Here is a 21,671-nt window from a genome sequence, read left to right as displayed (position 1 = left end):
TGAGAAAGGATCTAATTTAAAAGAAGTGGGATTCATGACATGTTTGTTACTGGTATAATATGGTGTGTCAACTGAAAACAAATTTTGAGACTTTAAAACTACATTGACCTATAATTTATTTATTTTTTTCTCATTTCTTGTTCTGATACATTCTGCTCCTCCTTCCATCTTTTGATTTTTTTGGTTTTTTTTTCCCCCTAAGAAATCTGTAGGATCAGCCTTTTCTACCAACTATATTTCCATAGCTGATCAGAATACTAACTACTTAGTCAATTTCTGTAGCAACTCATAATGAGCAGATGACTGCAGTGTGATGAATTACCTACCAGAGTTTGGACAGTTCTCAGTTCATAAACAAATAGTACATAAAAAGTGATCAGTAATTCATCTCATTATGTGGATAGAAATTTGATAAACATGCAACTAATTAATGAAATACCTGTTACTTTTTGAAAATTTAAGTAACAACAGTCATCATTCAGGATGTAGATTTCTGCAATGACTGTTATTGGAATAACAACATCATGTTCTTTTCAGTGTTTGTCCCTTTCTCCTTACTTTCTTCATTAGATCTTTCCAAAGCCTTCGTCTCTTTATGTGCCAGTAGAGTTTTGTGCCTTGCGCAATGGGGCGAATTTTCTGATACAGACCTTGATCAGAAAGATGCACTCTTTTGCATATTTTTATCACAAAATATCCTTCTTTTCTGGATTTACTGATTTTTAGAACTGATTTCTAACTTACTATAGTAAGAGAAGGGCAACTACCTTTATGCTCTGACCACGTACATATCCTGGCCATTTATTTGAGGTTGTTTAGCTAAACTGTTGTCTAAAATTGACTTGCAAGTTCAGTGTCTAAGGTAGGTGGTCTAAAACACATCAGAATTCCTTAAGACAAAGTGGATAATTAACACCACAAAACACACAAGAAAATAGTAGGAAAAGCAGAAAAAAACCCCATTAATACATGCAAAATAGATAAATAACTATCAAGTGAATGGAGTAATATAGAATCTAAGAGATTGTCTTGCCTCATCATTCTTTACTCAATCTTTTGCGACTATACAAACATTCCCATAGTAACCATTTGTGATATCACAAATAAAGGTTTATAACTGAAGGGGGAAATAAGCTGTGCAGGAAGATCAACGTGAGAAACAGTTATCATACTTTCACACAAATATGCTTTGTATGCCAACAAAAATAGGAAAGATAAATTAAAAATATGAAGATCATTGTTCTGAATTTTGTGTTTTCCAAGGCTTTCTTTTTGTGTGACTCATACATTCTGTCTTTTTAGCCTTTACAGAGCAACTTTAATTACAAAAATGTAACTCTTTTGTAATAGTGAGTATGAAATGGTGGTCTATATATGGAAAATCTAAGCTTCAACATTTGCTATTAAGCAAAATTACTAATTCCACTTCCAAGGAGTATGCTGCTTTGGCATGTCTAATTGAGAAACATATACAAGTCTGGCAATGTGCTATAATTTGCTGAAGATTCTAGGCAGAGCAGAAGTGTATGACCTTTTCTTATAGTGACCTGCTGATGTCTGGTACCCTGAAGTTTTATTTTCTATTGTCATCTCTCAAACTTCATGTCTTCATTGGAAAGACTGATTAGAAAATAGGGTGACTCCTTATGACATTTCAATACGTGCACTGGGGACTGAAGTGTTTAAATATGAGAATCTTCAGAGGAATATTATTGTAACAGAAATAATTCTATGAATGAATTTCTATATGAAATTCTATTTAAAGCATGAAGATGATTGTATTATATTACCTTGGTTTCGGGCTGTGCGTCTAGAAATGTATAACCTAAAATCCGCTAGGCACTACTAGCTCCGTGCATATGATGAGCTCCCCAGACTTACTATGTTATGGACTAGAAAATAAAGATTTTTTTTAAACAAAGTTTATCATTTTGCATTTGTAATGACATTGCTTTTAGTATTTCCTATCCAATAGTATCACTAATGGAAAAAATGAAAATAAAGACTGTGTTTAGATTGTTCTGTAATATTAGTATTAATAATTGCTAAGTTGATTAGAAACATGCTCTTTCCCTGAATATATCAGTAATTCTAAACAAGATAACTTCCCCTTTCTTAGCTCAGTGTTTGTGGGACTGGGTACTGATGTATTTCACAAAACAGAATGATCAGGTTATCAATACTAAAAACCTACATATCAAGAAGCTATGAAACCAATAGATTCTTGGATTTCTACACTGTATATGCTACTTTTCATATTCTTGTCCTTGTGTTAGCTTTGAAAGGGAATGGATAGTTTATGGGAGTTCTATTGGTACTGTGGTTTGCCTTTTTTAAATTTTATTTTCGTTTCTATACTGCTCTAATTTAGATAAGCAAGGGATATTTGGAAGAATATTTACACTATGAAATATATCAGTGTCCTTCCATGAAAATACAATTTCCATGATGACATTAGTGAGGTAAGAAGTTAAATCCTTCTAAAAAGTAGTGGGGTACAAGGTCCAAAATAGCTAAGAATTTATTACTTGGGTTTCTACCCCTATTCTCTCCACTCAGTAAGGTCAGAGATGAGCAATAGCTATTCAAAATTTTCAAAGTCTTGAAAAGTCTTGTTAAAGTATTTTCAAGAAATAATATCTTACCTAAAAAGAAAAAAAATATAGTAGTAATTTCATATCATATTATTTTCACATCAGAATGTCTATGAGGTGAATTTAACTCTCATGTTAAGCTCTTACATTTAAAATAGATCTAGATAGCACTTAGGTTTTTTGTGAACTGATTTTCTTTAAAACAGAAGAGTTCTAATAACCCCTTAAGTAAACTAAAAGTAATTTAATGCAATTGTAGCTGTATTCAGCTGTGCAGCTACATCTTGATTAAACTTATTGTTGGCCTAAGTATAATCACATGTTGATTTTTTTTCCCTTCTCTAGTTCCTTAGAGTTAAGGATCAGTTGCATTATTTTGATCAGCTTACACTTTAGATACACATCACCAGTTAGTGTCCTACTTCCCTAGATTTTATTTACAAGTCTATTATTCAGAGGGGAAAAACACAAAGCAATTCTGCTAATTCTATGAAACATCAGTATGTTACAATATAGTAAATGAAAGGCTATTATGTGTCAGATTGGTCTGTACACTCAAGCTCCCAAAAGAAATGGGTTGCTGAATTGATTATAATTTGTGTGGAATTGACTGTACATGCACGTTAAGCAATTTTCTACAAAATTACACAAAATTGGAACATCACCATAGCAATATTCTATTGTATGCAATTGTAACTAAATATTATAACCTTAAATAGAAACTTGTTTGATATGTATCATGTTCTGTAAAATCCAGTCTTACTGAAACGAATTTTTAGAAACAGTGCAAATGTTTATGCTAAATACATTTTGTAGAATTTGCTAGGAATGCAAAAAAAGTCCACGGAAGTTCAAGTGAGTGTTCAGTGACAACACTTAAAGATAATGTGTATGAGGGCAGTAGCAGAGAAGATGAGGTGACTTTTATTGTTCTACTCCAGAAGCATGGTACCTTTTCTCCATATCTCTAAAGAACCTAGCAGTGCTGCATGCAGATGCACCCAGCATTTCATGGCCAGCTGCAGGATCTTAGCTACACATTTCAAGTAAGACTTATGGAAAGGTTCATTCAGCTCCCACAATCTAGCATACTGAAGACATTTTAAAGTTAGTATTTTGCTTCTTTCCATTAAAAAAAATTCTTAAATAAGAGCTCTTCCATTATCCTAAAATAGAAATTCAACAATAGTTCAGCTCACTCCAAACCATCTGTTTACACTCATTTCTATCGCAAACTTCTCAGTGATTTGCATTTTGCCCAAGCTGTCAGTTCTGCCTTTGCCAATGTTAAATAACATCCCACAATTGTGGTAGTTCTTTTCAGTCATAGTGCTAGAATAAATTTTCAACAACAGAAGGAAAGGCTCAAGATAGCTGTATGTATATCTGAAAGTAAGCTTAAATTTTGTAAAAAACAAGCCATGCAGACAGACTATATTGGTCAATACACTGTTTTTAAAATTTGTGCCATTAACAATATACAAGTTATACAGTGCAGATACAGACATTTCTTTAATACAAGTTTGCCATGTAAATAGTGCTAGCTGTAGTCTCCACACAACATGAATTTATAATTTTCCCCCACTTGTTAGAAAAAGAGCTCCATTACAATTATGAGCTAGATATGACTCTGAGATCATTAACATCTAAAAATAGACTAAAATGTCTTATATTTTCTGGTTTAATTTTTTCTTTTTTTTCAGTAGTTTTGTCCCTATTTATCAGGTTGTTATACCACTTAAAAAGAAAAAAAAATATCAAACAATAAAAACCTTCATATCAGAAGATCTCATGTTCTCTTTTCCATGTGTTTTCAAAAACATCTCCCTTTTGCCTTCAGGAATACTGAAGTATGTTGTACTAATTTTCAGTGTCATTAATGTACCCTTATGCAAAACGTGGAGAGAAAATGGGACTTAAAAGAAAAGAAGAAACAGAAAGAAAGATGAATTACAACTTTGCTGGTCACTTAACAGGAATAGGTCTCTTGCTGATTAAAAAGAGCTGGTCATTGACAACATTTTATGCTGTAGGTCTCTGAAACCTGGGGGTAATAATATCAGGGCTTGAAGCTGATAAAGACAGGAAGTTGTGCCCAGAAATATTTGGCTTTATAACTAAATTTAAAAACTGACCAACTTGAATGGATTTATAATGTAATCAAATATGTTCTCCCCTTCATGTTCCCTCTACCATCTGTTGTCTACAGTAGTTTAAGGATTACAGAATTAGGTTGACACATTTGGCTGTATTCATTTAAATATCTAAATCATTAAGAAATGAGAGGATTCTTTATTCTTTCCTTTTTCAAATTACGCTTAATCTGAAGAAAACCAAACCTCTTCATAAGAAGTTCTGAATTGTCAGCTGAAGCAAGTAAAATTGTTTTTTATGTAGATAACAGACTGGCAGAGACAGCTGCAATGCACAGTTTCTTAACACTGCCTTACTAGTGTGTGTTTGATCTCAAAAGTACTTCTTTTGGGGAAGGAGGTCACTCCATTTCTATTGATGATAAATTTTGTCCATTCTACAGGTTTTGCTAAAATAGATGGTTCTTACTGCGGTGGTGGTTTAAGGAAAAGAAGACTGATAACAGATATATCAGCCTGCATCTAGAATAACTTAATTGATTTCAGTGCTGTCATTTCATGCTTCAACAACAGAACAAAGATATGGTTTAAAGACATACTTTGTGAAAAAACTGTAGAATTTGAGCCATACACATATGATGCTTTTAAAATATTTTAGCAAAGGGATAAAAAAGTGAGAAAATAGAGTATAAAAGATAGTAAATACTCAAAAACAATGGGGGGAGGGGAAAAAATCAGCAATCATACTTTGCTCTTGACTCAGTAAAAAATTCCACTGTACATCTAGTCATGAGTTGTAAGTTGTAGTCAGAAACAGTCTGATGGACTAAGGAGGTGATGTGAAGTCTTTTGACTATTGGCCTGTGTGGCCTATATTAGCAGCCTGCTTGCATCTCCTCAGGCCTAGATAACTAAAATTTTTTCAGATTTATATGTTTAGGTATCAAACAACTTCAGCATTTTTTAGCTTCACTTTGGACTTTTATGTGCTGAAACTGCAGAGCCAACAAACCAGGCAAATTATCTTTCCATTTACATTCAATCATAATTAACATAATTTGAGCAGCCGGAGGAAGGCACTTGGAAGATCTTAGAGATTTCATTTTTTTCCAAGTTATGGTAAATGATAGTCTGGGTAATTTAAGTTTGATTCCAGTAGTGCTCTGTTTGTGATTTATAAAAACTTAAACTCAATTTCTACTTGCTCTTAAACCAAAAATGAGAAAATTATTTTTACAGGTAGGATTCTGGTTCGTAGCTGTGCAAAACTATTGTCTTCTACAAGTAGTGTTCTATAGTGTCTTAGCTAGACATGCTATTTTTTAATGAAAGAAACAAGATATAGGGCTTTTTGTTTTCTAGTTACAAATATCTCTTTAAATCTTAGGAACTAGAAATCACTCTTGAGTTTCAAGGTAAAAAATGACATCTAGTTTCAGTGAAAAGAAAGAAATACAGAAGTGTATGATTAGTGCATTCACAATGTTCTAACATGGACATAACAGATTTGTAGACTGAGATAATATCTTTTATTAAATCAGCTGTCATGATGGAAAAATCAGACAAGCTTTCAGACTCAGAAGCCCTTCTTCAGATCTGAAAGAAAAGCTCTCTGAAGAAAAGCTGCAGCTTGAAAAACATTGATTACAGTTTGGTTAGATATGCACCAATTAATCTAGCTACCAAATGTTCTTCAGTCCTTAGAAAAGTCTTTAACCAAAGGTCTTTCACAGAAAGATCATTTTTCAGAGTTAATCTCTACTTCTTACACTGCCCCACCAGTGGGTAGGCTGGGGGTTCACAAGAAGCTGAGAGTAAACACAGCTGGGACAGCTGACCCCAACTGACCAAAAGGGTACTCCATACCATATGACATCATGTTCAGCAATAAAAGCTGGCCAAAGAAGGAGAAAGTAGGGGATCTTTGTAGTGACGGTGTTTGTCTTCCCAAGTACTCTTTTACACATGATGAAGCTCTGCTTTCCTGGAAATGGCTGAGCATCTTCCTGCCAATGGGAAGCAGTGAATGAATTCCTTATTTTGCTTTGTTTGTGTGCACAACTTCTGCTTTATGGATTAAACTATCTTTATCTCAACCCATGGGTTTTCTCACTTTTGCTCTTTTGATTCTCTCCCCCATCCCACTGGGGGTGGGGCGGGGGGGAGTGAGGAGCAGCTGTGTGGGGCTGATCTGGCAACCGGGGTTAAACCACAACACCAACAGAATTTTTTTTTCATCTCTAGCAGCTGATATAATAAAATACATTTCTTGTATCTAGAAAACTTGTTTTGGGAAGTAAATGACATCACAGAAATATACTGAATATCCCCCAGATGCCATCAGAGTTTAAAGTGAGGATTGTTAAGCTCCAGTAATGGCTGTATCCTCTCCCAGTGTTACTGATTCTTTCACATGAAAAAACATAGTGAGATAAAACTATAAGAGGTGCTGGAAGATCCATCCATGCCAGGACACTTGGCAGAGGCAAGTAAACTCTGGGCAAATGCTAAAACTTTGTGCCTTTTAGTTGTTTCCTACAGGTATTGGGATGGTGCCTTTTTTCTCCACTGTTCATTATCAGAGTTTCATGAAATGATCAAAAAATTACAAATGAAGTGAGAAATAACACTATATAAAATAAGTAAAACAAACTCTAAAAGTGAACACTAATTAGAGGGGGGAAAAAAGGGAATGAAAACAAGCCAAATAAATGAACAATAAGTATCAGCAGAATGAGGAGTTGATGGTTATTATGAAAAAGATTTTAAAGAAAAATAAATAAATTAATAGTCATCTTCCAGAAAGCTAGGGTCATACCACATCATTTACAGGGTAAATTACAATCCTAATTTCTCCTCATAACATATAAATCTAACTTAGATCTGGCCAGTAAAAATGAAATAACAAGTACTTGAAAATGAAAGTGAATACGTTTTTCATTTTTTTGTTAAACACTTTTTCTCCAAATGTCATTTGCATAGGCCTATTCTTTTGCACCCAGATCTGAAACAAAACTCTTCAAGAAAGGGACTCAGAGTCTGGCGATTAAACTCAGGTGCCAACCAGATTTTCCAAGCACTGCTGGGCCTATTTTGAATTGTTATTTTTGTCACAAGTATTAATAATTTTTTCCTAGGTTCCAGTAAATAGAAAAAAGAAAAAAAATAATTTTTCCTTAATGTCAAAGCTTGTTTGTGAACGTGAGAAACAATTCAAAACTTTCATTTTCAGCTGAAGATTTTTAAAGAGTTGGTAATGTGTCAAAATAATTAGATGTCATCAAGTTAAAGTCTTCATCAAGCTTCATTCTTGGCCAATGTAAACATATCCTCTTTTTACAATGACTTTTCCAGATTAAGAATTTTTCCATTTCAGTCACTTTGTTTAGCCAGACTTGATTCTAATCTTACGCACAGTGAAACATTGTGGGAAATAGCCTCAGGAACGTCCATTGATGATGAAAGCAATGACGACTTGTTTCAAAGCAAGATGTTTAACAAGAACTTTTAAACCTATTATGTCTGTCAGAACTTTTCTGCAATCATTTTGCATTGATAAAGCTGGACCCTTTACCTTTGTAATTTTATTGCTCAATTAAAACAGTCCACTAACATTGCTTTAGGGATGAATCCTTATTTTTTTCTAAGTGGACTTTAGATTTTCTAATTTACTTTAATAGTGAAGGCAGAAAGCAATTGGAATTTTTTGTCTAATGTTATAAAGAGTTTATATTCATTTGAAGTGTTTAGGGTGTGAGATTTTTCAAACTGCCAGGACCAGTTACTATAAAATGTTAAAGGAAAAGACTGACAATATAACGAAGTGCTATATGCCATTCCCATAATACACTGAGTTTATTAAAAAAAAAAAAAAGTATTACGGACTTTCAAATTGTAAATTATTTTCTAGTTTGTATCCCTCTTGATGTCTAAGTAAGCAACTACATAGAGCAAGATTGTAATGTCATTTGTCTTGCCAAAATTTAGTTACCTTTTCACTTCAGAAAAATGTGGCTTCTAGTCTAACATCGTTACTTTGTATGAAGTATTTGAAACAGATTTATAACATACTATTAAGTTCATGACATATAATAACTGAAACCCTCAACAATCAGGAAAATACTGGTTAATTAATCTGATTATACAATTTCAGCACTGCTTCCTCTTTAAAGTTCTATCTGAAGGGAGACTAATACACTATGGATGGTCACAGTGAACGGTGACCACAGTACATACAGACAATATAAAATATATACTATGCTTTATTTTTAGGATGATGTTTTAAACATGACTCAAACAGAATTCAGATTTAAGGACTTAAATAAGAGTGGCCTTAGTTTTATGGGCTGTGAAAGTTCCTCTGAAGACAGCTGTTACTGGCCTCTATCAGAAACTGATTTCTGGGACTTCTTATGATCTTAAATAGAGTATAAGCAAAATATAAATATGTTGAAATAACCAATATACTACAAATTGTCCCTTTGGAACAAATTACTAGTACCTATGGGCTTCCTTCTTTAGGCATAATTCCTCATTTCATACAAATTACAATATTCTTCCCAAGTTTCTAAAATTAAATACTGGAAGATATATTTAATTCCCTTTTCTAATTTTCTCTATTTAATGTTACATTTATAAAACTTAGCCTGGCTTTATAACACACTTTCAATTTACTATTTTTTTTTCCAACTGGCCTCTAGGTTCTTGTAACTCAATACAGTGTTTAAGTTTGCCATAATGATTATAATATATCATCATCAATAAGGAGAGTTTAGATCTCGTCTTTATGCTAAAATTGTTCTTGTCTCTGAGGATTACTTGCTGCAGAAATTTTGCTACATTTCAGCCTTCTTTTTGTAGCAACGACACTCAGAGCTAGTACTAGCTTATGATTTGTACCAGCACAGTCATTTGTAGTATGTATGACTATGGACAGGGTTAAAGCCTCAGGTTTTTCATCTGAAAGTAATTTCAAATAGAGGTGAAATCCCATCAAAATACTTAGATTAAAACCATAGGATATTGCTACATTTTCCTAAAAAATTTAATAATAATAATTTAATAATAACAATAATAATCTATTGTCTTTATTATTATTCTATGAAAGGATGAACTGAATTGAGAAAAAATAACCATCACTTGAGGAACATGATAGAACCTACAATGTATGATAGATAAAAGAAAGCAGTTACATAAGAGCAGAAGTGTAAGAAAGAAGGATGGGCACTGAGTTTGATTAATAGAAAGGTGGAGAGAGAATGAAGATTAATGGAGGGGAAAAAGCAGAGGAAACATGAGTAGGGAGTAAAATAACATATTAATTTTCCTTGATTAAGCCTAAAAGTATTAGGCTACCTTCTTTGATAACAAAGCCAATAGTTCCTCACTACATGGTTTAAAAGATGCCTTTTACTTAGGCTGAAGAAGACTGATAACAGACTCAGTAGCAGTTATGGAGATACTATTAAATTATTATTAGATGGAGATACTATTCAAATTTTGGCAACATATCTTAAGTTAAAAATTTGTTTTACAGAATCAGTAGAAGGTAGTGCTATTCAGATAGTATTGGAGCCCCAAAAACCACTTGGCCAAATAATCTGGCAAACCAGGAACTGGTGGAAAGCTGGCCTTGTAATGAAGAATGTGTTACTGGCCTTGAAGGTAATTTAGTGATAACATAAACTTGATTGCTGCAGTTCTGAAGACCACAAGTAAAAGAGAATACAATGCAAAGTTTGACTCTGTTTGTGGCACAGGTAAATAATGACCCTGTTTGGATAGAATAAATTAGTTCTACACAGCGCTGAAAAGTTTATTAAGACTGGTGAGTTAAGGGCAGCAAAGAGTAAAACAATGCAAAGAAAGTCATGGCCTAACATTACCAAGGAAAAACACAAGGACCTGAGAAACAGCACAAGCATCCAGCCTCACCTGTGGTGTCTCAAGAGCTGATCAATTCTCACTTAACTGTAGTTTTGCTTATTTGTGCTAATTAATTTGTAGCAGTTTATCTGACATATCCTTCAACTGTTGGTATCTCAGGTGACATCATGTGAGTTATTCTATTTGTGCTTTGCAGTGGTATGGAAATCCTGAGTAGCTCTTCTCTCCTACTGCAAGGATTGTCTTTCTGAAGCAAATGAAGAGTGGAAGTGGCTGAACATCACCTGCTGATGGGAACTAGAGAATTTTTTTTTTTTTTGCTTAGCTTCTGTGTATGGCCTTTGCTTCTTTTTTTCATTAAGCTGCCTTTATCTCAACCCACAATTTTTGCGTCTTATTTTCTTTCGCTGTCCTGCTGAGGAGGGGGAGGGAGAGAGCAGCTTAGTGGGCACCATACAATGACATATCAAGAAAAAAGTGGTCAAGGATTCTAAATATTTTGACTTATTTTTACTGTAACCTGGCTTTGTATCACTGAACTATAAATGAGAAACTGAAAACTCTAGTACCCTTTGGCTGCCTATGAGTGGTGAGTTGACCCTGGCTGGACACCAGGTGCTTGTCAAAGCCACTCTATCACCCCACTCCTCAACTGAACAGGGGCGAGAAAATATAACGAGAGGCTCAGGGGCCAGGATAAGGACAGGGAGATGACTCACCAATTACCTTCACAGGCAAAACAGACTTGACTCAGGGAAATTAATTTAATTTATTACCAATCAAATCAGAGTAGGGTAATGAGAAATAGAAAGAAATCTGAAAACAGGTTCCCCCCACCCCTCCCTTCTTCCCGGGCTCAACTTCACTTCCGATTTCTTTACCTCCTATCCCTGAGCAGTGCAGGGGGACGGGAATAGGGGTTGCTGTCAGTTCATCACACGTTGTCTCTGCCACTCCTTCCTCCTCACACTCTTCCCCTGCTCCAGCGTGGGATCCCTCCCATGGGAGACAGTCCTCCATGAACTTCTCCAACATGAGTCCTTCCCACAGGTTGCAGTTCTTCACGAACTGCTCCAGCGTGGGTCCCTTCCATGGGGTGCAGTCCTTCAGGAACAGACTGCTCCAGCGTGGGTCACAAGTCCTTCCAGCAAACTAGCTCCAGTGTGGGCTCCTCTCTCCACAGGTCCACAAGTCCTGCCAGGAGCCTGCTCCAGCATGGGCTTCCCATGGGATCACAGCCTCCTTCAGGCATCCACCTGCTCTGGCGTGGGTCCTCCATGGGCTGCAGGTGGATATCTGCTCCACCATGGACCTCCATGCGCTGCAGGGGCACAACCTGCCTCACCATGGTCTTCACCACAGGCTGCAGGGGAATCTCTGCTCTGGTGCCTGGAGCACCTCCTCCCCCTCCTTCTTCACTGACTTTGGTGTCTGCAGAGTTGTTTCTCTCACATATTCTCAGTCTTATCTCTGGCTGCTGTTGCACGGCAATTTTTTCCCCTTCTTAAATACGTTATCCCAGAGGCACTACCACTGTCGCTGATCGGCTCGGCCTTGGTCAGCGGCGGGTCCATCAGTCCACTGACATTGGCTGTATTGGACATGGGAGAAGCTTCTAGTAGCTTCTTACAGAAGCCACCCCTGTAGCATCCACCGCTACCAAAACCTTGCCACATAAATCAAATATACTATGAAATTTAAAAGAAGCAGAAAGTTGATCTAAGCTTTTGTTTTTTTACAAAGACGAAGATTTGAGACTTTTGTCTTCGAACTTCACAGAGATTTACCTGAGATCTACACCTGTCATAACAGTATGCCAAGTTATAAAATATTGACGTGATAGATGTGATGATGATTTTTTAAACAATAATTGCCAGAAAAAAAGGAGAAATCATCTGTTCTACAAATTTATTTAATATTTTTAAACACTGTTACTAATATATAAATACATTTTTCTCCTCAAAATGTTAATATTACAAAAATATCACCTGAGTTTAGATCATATTATTAATATTCAACCTTTCTACCTGAAATGCTTTATACAGGTGATACACAGCATCTGGACCTTGTAATTGAATTTTTTGAAGTTTGTCATTTTTTGGAGTCATGTGTGGGTCAGTGACCTGGACACAATCATTTACAGTGCACACACAATTCATCAGCTCATTAAATATGGAAAAGTCACTGTGAAAGCTAAAATACAGGTAACCTATTAATAAAAAAAACCAATTTTGCCCTTAGGTTGCTGATGTAGCAGCTCTTCCTACATTTTGTGGCTACCATTCCTGTACAGAAAGTTTAGTTTCAGGGCCTAAGATGGTAGTCAATGTGTGTGTGTGTGTGTGTGTGTGTGTGTGTGTGTATAAAATAATTGGATTACAAAGATCCATTGTATTTATTTTTAAATGACTCTGGCTCATGGTTGAAAGAATAAATTCATAATTTTGAAGAGAAATCAACATAGTTCAACAGAGTTCAAAGCAAATATCAATAGTATTTTGGTTTGCATTTTATAAGTTTGATAAAGTGTGAGGGCTTATGATACTCTCTGCCTTACTGTTCATTTATTAGATTTTGAGGAAGCCAGTAAGGGTCACAAACATAGGAACTTCTTTTCTTTATGAAGACTCTACTTCAGAGTAAAACCCAAAGGAAAAGAAAAAAACTTGTCTTTAATGTGGCCTATGTAAATGGACGACAGGGATGAGATAGACAGAGCAAAGGAGAGCTGTTGAACAGTCAAGGTGGGTAAGCCACAGTCAGTAATCACAGAACAATATTTTTCCTTTTTTTCATTCGATTTAGTGAAGTAAAAGCAGCAGGAAAAAACTACTGAATGTACTCAAATCCAAATGGTATTTCTAATTTGTCAAGCCAAAGTACAAGGAAGACTTAGCATAAAGCTTATGTTTATCTGTCTTAGAGAGCCTTATATGTATTTATATAAGCATACATTTTAAATATATCTCTAGAAGTCTTATGTCTAATCTATATATAAGAAGATATTGTTAGTAATATTCATTCTAAAGATATTTCCTGTATCACAGAATATTCAGACTGATTTGCATATGGATATCAGAAGCTAACCCCACATAAGCTTAGAATTGAGTAAATAAACCAATAATTGCTAATAATACTAGTAGAAAATATAATCCAAAGCTGTGAATCATACTATGAAGGCTCCAGAAGATTTATGGCATTTTAAAAGTTGTTGAAGATACGAGCATTTAGGAAACTGTGCTTGTATTTGTTTTCTGTTGCTGCAGTGAGAAGCTATGCTGTCTAACCTTATTCAGTGAAAAAGATCTGGCAGGTTTTCAGAACTGTTACATCTTTTATCTCAACTTCATATTTCATATATCTGAGCACGTATTTTTGAGAGGAAGCGCTGGTAACGCTACTTTGTACTCAGACTGTGTTGCATCTGCCATGTAATCGTCAGAGTGGTCTTCAAACAGACTAAAGGCAGTTCATCAAATAAGAAAAGAAAATACTCATTTATGTTAGAGGCAGTTGAAGGAGGAGGGGAAGGACATCATTACAGCAAATATTTTAGTGAGTTTTCCTTTGTTTCATTTTCTGCCAGCTGTGATGTCAATGAACATCTAGTCCTGCAAAATTTCACACATAAGAATAGTCCTCATTGTTTTTAAATTAATTACTCACATGATAAAACTATCAACAAGAGAAAGGTTATTTGTGATCAAATCTATACCTGTTGTTTAATTTCTCTTTCATAGTCTGCCAGGAAATATAACTTCCAGCTGGCTATGTGAAATGGAGCTTAAACCCCTTTTTGACTCTAAAAGTGAGCAGAGTATTTTGTGTTCATTTGGAATTTCTTAAATATTATCATTATATTCTTGATTCTTTCTGTTTCCTTCTTATTCCTAAATGAATTTTACATCAGTGATATTTCAAATTTTACTCCCAGGAGAGGAGAAAAATTACGTAGAATGATGAGGAAAAAGACATAAAAATAAAGATATAAAAAGACATAAACAAATAGCTGAAAAATATTCTTTAGCAATGTTACCAAATTGCTAAGTGGATAGAAGTAGACTTGAATGTCAAATATTTAGAAAGTGGACTTCTCTTATCCTATCCTGTCCTCATACATATGAAGTTAATTTATCTTAGTAATGGAGAAAAAATTTTCCACAGGTTTTCCATACAAACTCAGGCTGTCTACATACCTAAAGCCAGCACTGTTTTTTTCTGAAGATTACTTCTGACACTGTCTATTCAGTTATGAGATAGAAAGCAATCTAGAAAACAGGCTTTTGAGGATTTTTTTTTTTTTTTTGCAAAGCTCACATCATCCAAATTATGTAGATATATAAGCTGGTGATTTCTAGTGTGCTTGACTTCAGTAGAGCTATGCTGATTTACAGCAGATAAAGACTTCAAGAGTTTGGCACTCCTATATTCTTCTTGCTTAGGAAACAAAATCTAAACTTTTCTTCTTTCTCTGCAGTAGTATGAATAACATGCTGTACTTTCATGAATGCATGGATGTATTTTTGAGTTGTAAATTTAATTTCTTTACAAATCCCTCAAAATTAAAAATATGTGCAGTCACGCAACTACTTGTCTTTGAAAAGGATTTATTTTCTTCCTACTTTAAATGAAGGAGGTGAAACTCAAGAAAGTGAATAACAGGCTCTGATCTGATCTCATTCCTCTCAGCATAATTCCAGGTTGGTTATGCTCAGCAGGAGAAAAAGTACAAGTGAATAGGGTTTTTTTAATCGGAATTTTTAAAAGGATTTATAATTGCAATACTGAATGTTCTGCCACTGATAAAAAAGATTTCTAAAACAGATTAAAGAAAATATAAGTAATTTCAAATGAGTGTGCCTTTATCTATTGTGAGTTCAATGAGATTTTTGATAATTTTATGTACATAGTTGCTTATAATGACCTTTATTCTTTCTCAGACCGCTTCATATCTTTGGACACAGCTAATCTCATTTATAATGTTAGGTTTGAACCAAAGTATCTTCCAAAATCATTATTAGTCTCTGAGAGAAATAAACTAGTACTGCCCTTCTTTTTCTATATGTGATCTGATCATTAATCCAGCTGATTAAACCGAATGTCTAACAATTTAATTCTTAATCTCCTCCCATTCTCATTTCCTGCTTCCGGGTCTTTTTTCAGGAAATCAATCTCTGCAGCTTGGCCAGAACCAGTCTGAGAACTGAGGGTAGGATAAGCCCCATTCATTTAGGACTGGCTTGTGAAGAACTTGTTTTTCCATTCTAGAGGAACACAAGAGGATTTTACCAGTTGTTTTGGCTATCTGGCTTGATAGGACTACTAGGACTAGTTCCTAGTTTTCTCCCCATGCACGCCCTCTTCAGTTCCCACTGTAGCACAGCTTTGCTGATTTTTCTTTTTTTTTTTCCTTTCTTTTTTTTTTTTTTGCCTGGGCCCACCTAATCTTTGTTTCTGACTTGGTCTAAAAGCGTTGTGCCACTGACTTCTGCTCCCCAGCTTTGACCAGACCTCAGAAAATGCTCTTTCTATAGTCTTCTTTTAACATTCTTTGTGTTTAACACATTTCCTACCCAGATCATCATTTTGGAACATATCTCAGATTATCTGGATTGTAGTTTTAGCCTGTCCTAATTAAAGTGTCCCGATCCAGTCTGTGTACTAGTCTGATCCTCACCACTGAGTTTCATCTTTTAGTTGTGATTTACTTACAGATAGCAGGTTGTTTTTCTGGTAATATTTTTATCTTTGTGCAGGACATAAAAATAAAGGGTTAAATGCTCCCTGAAACATATTTGGGTTCTTTGTCACTAGTGAGAACCATAGCCAAAGAATAAAATGTTCATTTTTCTGACCATTGCAATAGACAGGTTTTGGGGATGGGAAGAAGAAAAGTCATAAAATGAGTGCTAGTTGAAACTGGACAAACAGGTTAAGAATAACTTTTAAAATGTGTTGCCCAAGAATTCTGCATATGTAGGATATTAATATTCTACTAGTCAGTAAGTGGGAAGAATTTTAATGTTAATGATAGACATAGTATTAATTGCAAATGCAATAACACATGCTGGTCTTGATTACATTTCATAAAAAAGGCAAAGCAGAAAATAAAATATTTTTCTAAGTGAGGACAAGGACTATTGTTGATTTCAGATGACTAAGACATAATCCAAAAAGTTTCTGAATTCTGGAAATTGCATAGACGAATCTGGGATGAAGGGCAAGAAGCCTTTTGTTTCAAGAAAGGTTTTTGTAGTTTGGTAGGTGAAACTAATAGGATTATCCAAACTTCATTGTGAATAGGTATCAGCAGACAGTGAAAAATAATATGAAATTGGTTGTGGTATCACCAAAGTAATTATCTCTTTAACTAAAAAAGAATAATTTTCTAATAATAGTCAATGATTCATTAATATATATTAGGGAAAACCATTAAAAATCCCTTCAGCAGATAATTTAAGCATCAGAGAGTTTCACTGTGCCACTTTTAAAAACTCCTTTCTTGGTAGTAAAAAAAGAGAAAGGACTACTGTGGAGTTATCACACCCTTTGACTAGAACAAGCTATGGGAATTTCTTAAGGATTCACTTACAGTGCACCAGGCAGCTCAGAGAACTTTATTCCTTCTTTACAAGGGCAATCATTACATACGTTACTGGGGTGGGTAGGGAAGGCAAAAACTGAATTATTAGTGTCCTGTTTAGAAGAAGAGTGGTGATTTAAATCTGTATGCCCTGTTTATAGAGCTTTTCTCACTGCAGAGGAATTTAAATGGAAAAAAAGTAGTCTGGATTTTTTAAGGTTTCTCTGACATATTTAATAATAGCATATGTTCTGTCAGTCCATGGTTATTTTAAACATCCCATAGATTCCAATAATATGCAGGTCTGTGAGTGTCCAGAAATCATGACTATCTGTATCCTTTGCATCTCCACCAGTAAGCAAAACAACTATGTGACATGTGTGGTAGATGCTACACTGGAATGTAAGAACATACACATCAGCACAGCATTGACAATGTGAAGATTTTTTATGTGTTTGGAAAGTTACTGCAGGATTAAGGTCAAAGGGAGGTAACTCAACCTGCTCCTCTGCCTGTATATCTGAAGTAGATATTTCTGGGTTCCTTTTGACATGACAACCTGAAAAAGAAAGGTGTGTTTAAAGAATGGAAAACACAGAAATGAAAAAGGAATTGGATACTCTTTATAAAGGGTATCTTAATATGGACAGTAGGCACCTATGCTCTGTGTTCCAATTTGCCTTATGAAAATGATAGAATGCTATTATATTTCATAAAAAATTATTGTAAAAAGTGAGCTCAGAAATGTAATTCAATATATGGATTCAAAGAAAACAAAATATATGACAAAGAAGTGATAAAAGCCTTATCTGTTGAGCTGACAGGCGCTATGCATTTTGAAAGGGCTAGAGAGGATCCATTTGTGATTTTCTTTTCTGAGATGTAACAGCATAGCAATGTTAGAAGATGATGTCAAACATTTCTTCTGTGACACTGCCCTTTGCCCTTCATCTCATACTCTTGGTGACCTTGCATAACTTATGTAAGTCTTAAAGAGTTTTCCAGACTCTAGTGATTTGCTTTGCTAACAAAGGCACAACAAGAAACAAGGCAGTTTCTCTGCCAGATCTCTATATAGAAGAGAGTAAAAAGTATCTACTGGATATACTTTACATCTTTATAAGAATTTTCTTCTTAACATCATTATTTGAAAATTAGAGTTTCAAACTTCATTTAGACTCTGGACATCCCTAAATCTTATACAAAATATTACTTATTTTATGAAACAAAAATACTGTGACAAAAATACTATTTTGTAAAACAAAAAGAAAAAAAATCTCTGAAAATATAGCTTTATAAATGAGGAACATAAAAGAGTTCAGTCCAGGTGAAGTCTGTCTCTTAGAAGTTACACAGAGTAATTAATGTGAATTTTAAAACTATATAACTGTAAAGAACTATTCTTAGTCAGTTTCCCGTATACCTACAACCTGCAATGTAAAGGTCTTCCTCCCCTCATACTATTTTTGGGGTTTTTGTGTTTTGTTTCAGATGCGCAATGCCGCAATAATTATAGTATTCCTCTCTTTCTCAAGGAGACTTTGTATGTTTTCTTGTACATATCTGTTCCATTACAGACTTTGGAAGACTGGTATTTGCAGTGCACCATTTTTTCTACATGATTATTGCAGAAGTATGATTCCTGTTATCAAAATTCTTTGATAACATGACTTTATAAGATTTTTTTTCTAAAAACAAATAGAAAGGAAGGAAGAAAAAGGCCCAACTTTAACCCAAATTTTGTAGCTATCTATATCCCATACAGCAGGACTTGAGTAGCTAAATATAGAGTCTAGCTGAAAGGAACATTGATGAAAATGGTACAGATAAATTTAAGATAAGGATGTTTGAGAACCACATGCTCATTGTTTATCACTGTTATACAAATATTTTTAAATCTAGTAAGAAAAAAGGGGGGAGATCCTTCTTTCCTTGCTACTTTCCTTTCTTCTTTTCTTCCTTCCTTCCTTCCTCCCTTCCTTCCTTCCTTCCTCCCTTCCTTCCTTCCTTCCTTCCCTTACAGCCTTTGGAAGACTGTTTTTTGCGGTGTGTCATTTTTCTACATGATTATTGTAGAAGTACAATTCCTGTAGAAACAAAGATGACCACTTTCATATTTAATATCTGAGAGAAAGGGAATTTACACTTGCACTTCTTGCATGTCTAGAAATACTTCATCATTTTTTAACCTCCTTGCGAGTACCTGAGCCAATTTGTCACTGATACTAAGGAGAAACATATGCAGAAATATTTTCAGGATTAGCAGCCCAAGATTACCTCTCTAAAGTAAAAATATTTTGAATTGAAAAAGTACTGAGAAAAAGACTGATAATTTTCAGTTAAATAAAGAAGCAATGAGGTGGTCAGACAGCAGAAGTGTTATGGTCCCACTTCTTATACATGCAAAAATAGCACTGCATTTTCTCACAGGTTGATGTCTGCAGAGTTGAAAGTTGGAAAGGTCACAGCAAAATACTTTTCTAAAAAACTCTATCTCCTTTCTGAACAGGACATCAGGCTGTCAGTTTGGCACCTTACTTCTAATATCTACTCTACAGTTTCCCTGTCTTTTCAGTAGCTTGTTTTTACTAGGGAAGGTAAAAATCTCAGTGTAGATGCTGTACCTGTTTCTAATGCATTTGGCAACTTTCAGAATATTTCCTTCAAGGACTGGAATTACATCAATGGTATTTGTGATTTCAAACTCATTTCCCTGTGGACTTCTGAACCCTTCATGTTCACAAACATGTTTCTTCCACCTCTCAATTCCTTCTTCTGTGAAAGCTTTCTTTGTTCTCTTGTTGAAAATAATTTGATTTCTTGTGACTGCTAAACATCTGCAGAGGCAAATCAGCTGCCACAATGCTTCCACAAGCAGAAAGCTAAAATCCCCTAAACCCCAGAAACTGTCTTGCTTGAATTCACCTACTACCTATATCTTGATTCTCTTTCTCTCTCTCCCTCCTTGAATTCTCCTTGAAAAAACTGCCTGAGAACTTATCTTGATTTGGATGAAGAAGTCTACCAGGGATTTGCTAATCTCTTCTTTTACAGTTTTCTCACTCTTGTGATTAGTTAATATAGCCCTGCCAGGTCTAGAGCAAGCTTCTGTAGTTTTGTTCTGAATAACTTACAACTGTTCTCACATTCAGTTCCTCTCTTTCATTTTCTTTACAAGAAGCAGAATATAAAACCAAGGTGAGCACTGTGCCACAATTAATATGCAGGTGGCATTCACAGGAAGCTGCCAAACAGGAACATATAAGACTTGATACAGTACATTTTTCCCATTACATCATATCATTGTAATAACTTTCAATTAAGTAGCAGAAGTAACTTCCTTTAAAGATACTATCCCTTATTTCCTTTCCTAGGAGTGCAATATGTTATCAAAGCCCAAAAACTGCTCAGGAAAAGAACAAGCAGGTCTGAAAGCCAGGAAGTGCCACTGTAGTCAAAACTGGGAAGGTGTAAATGAGTTCTCTAGTACTGGTACTTTCGCAACATTAACACGCAGGGACAGCAAACAAACAGCAGATACCATGTAGCCACTGTGTCAGTAAAAGTTAACCTTGTCTTGGGAGCATTTTTGGCAACTGTTTTCCATAAGTTTAAATACATGACATATTTGTGCAAGACAGTGAGAAAAGATCCTTTGAGTTCGCTATGGTAGTAACACAGTCCGGAAAACTATATGCCCTGAACAGCTAATTTAAAAAATCAGGGTTTTCATTCTACAGGAAACTCATAATCTGTTTTTTTGTTTGTTGGTTTGTTTTTTTTTTTCTTTTTTTTTCCCTTTTCCATTCAGTTGCAAAGCAGAAAGATTTGAAAGTCCTTATGACAATAGTAGTTATCATCTTTTAACATTTTGTCAGAACCATTCTGGTGACTCAAAAGAATAAACTTGGATAGTCATGCTCCTAATTGCCTGATCACATGTTCATACATCAAAATTTACTGTGTATAAATTAAATTACTAATTTTAATAACTATATATTTACTGTATAGTTGTATTTCATCTAATCAGCTAAACTACTGACATAGTAGGGGAGACATAATTATCACTAGGCATGAGTACATTCATCACAGGGTAGATGTTTGAAGTAGATCATATAGATCACTGTCTAAAAGTGCAGGTCCACACTTACTGCCTCACTTACAGACCTACCTGCACTTGTTAGACCTACCTGGAATTATGTCCTTGGATAGAAATTATTCAAATTTCAAATATTTATGGAGAAGAGATATTAATGCACAGGAAAATTTATTGGACTTATGAATGTGTTCAGTATTTTTGCATGCTTTTTCTCATTTAGATTATTCAAACTTTAATAAACATTTCAGACATTAAAAATGTATATTGTTAACATTAGTATAAACACATAGTTATTGGATGAAGTGATCACAGTTTTTTTCTGTTCTTTTTAATGATACGATTAATGTGAAAAGAAGTGACTCAAAAATTGATAATTTTGTGTCATAATATAGACATCACATGAAGTAGAATTTTTT

Source organism: Ciconia boyciana, chromosome 5, assembly GCF_034638445.1.
Source record: "Ciconia boyciana chromosome 5, ASM3463844v1, whole genome shotgun sequence".
NCBI classification, from domain to species: domain Eukaryota; kingdom Metazoa; phylum Chordata; class Aves; order Ciconiiformes; family Ciconiidae; genus Ciconia; species Ciconia boyciana.
Note: the sequence above shows the minus strand (reverse complement) of the source record.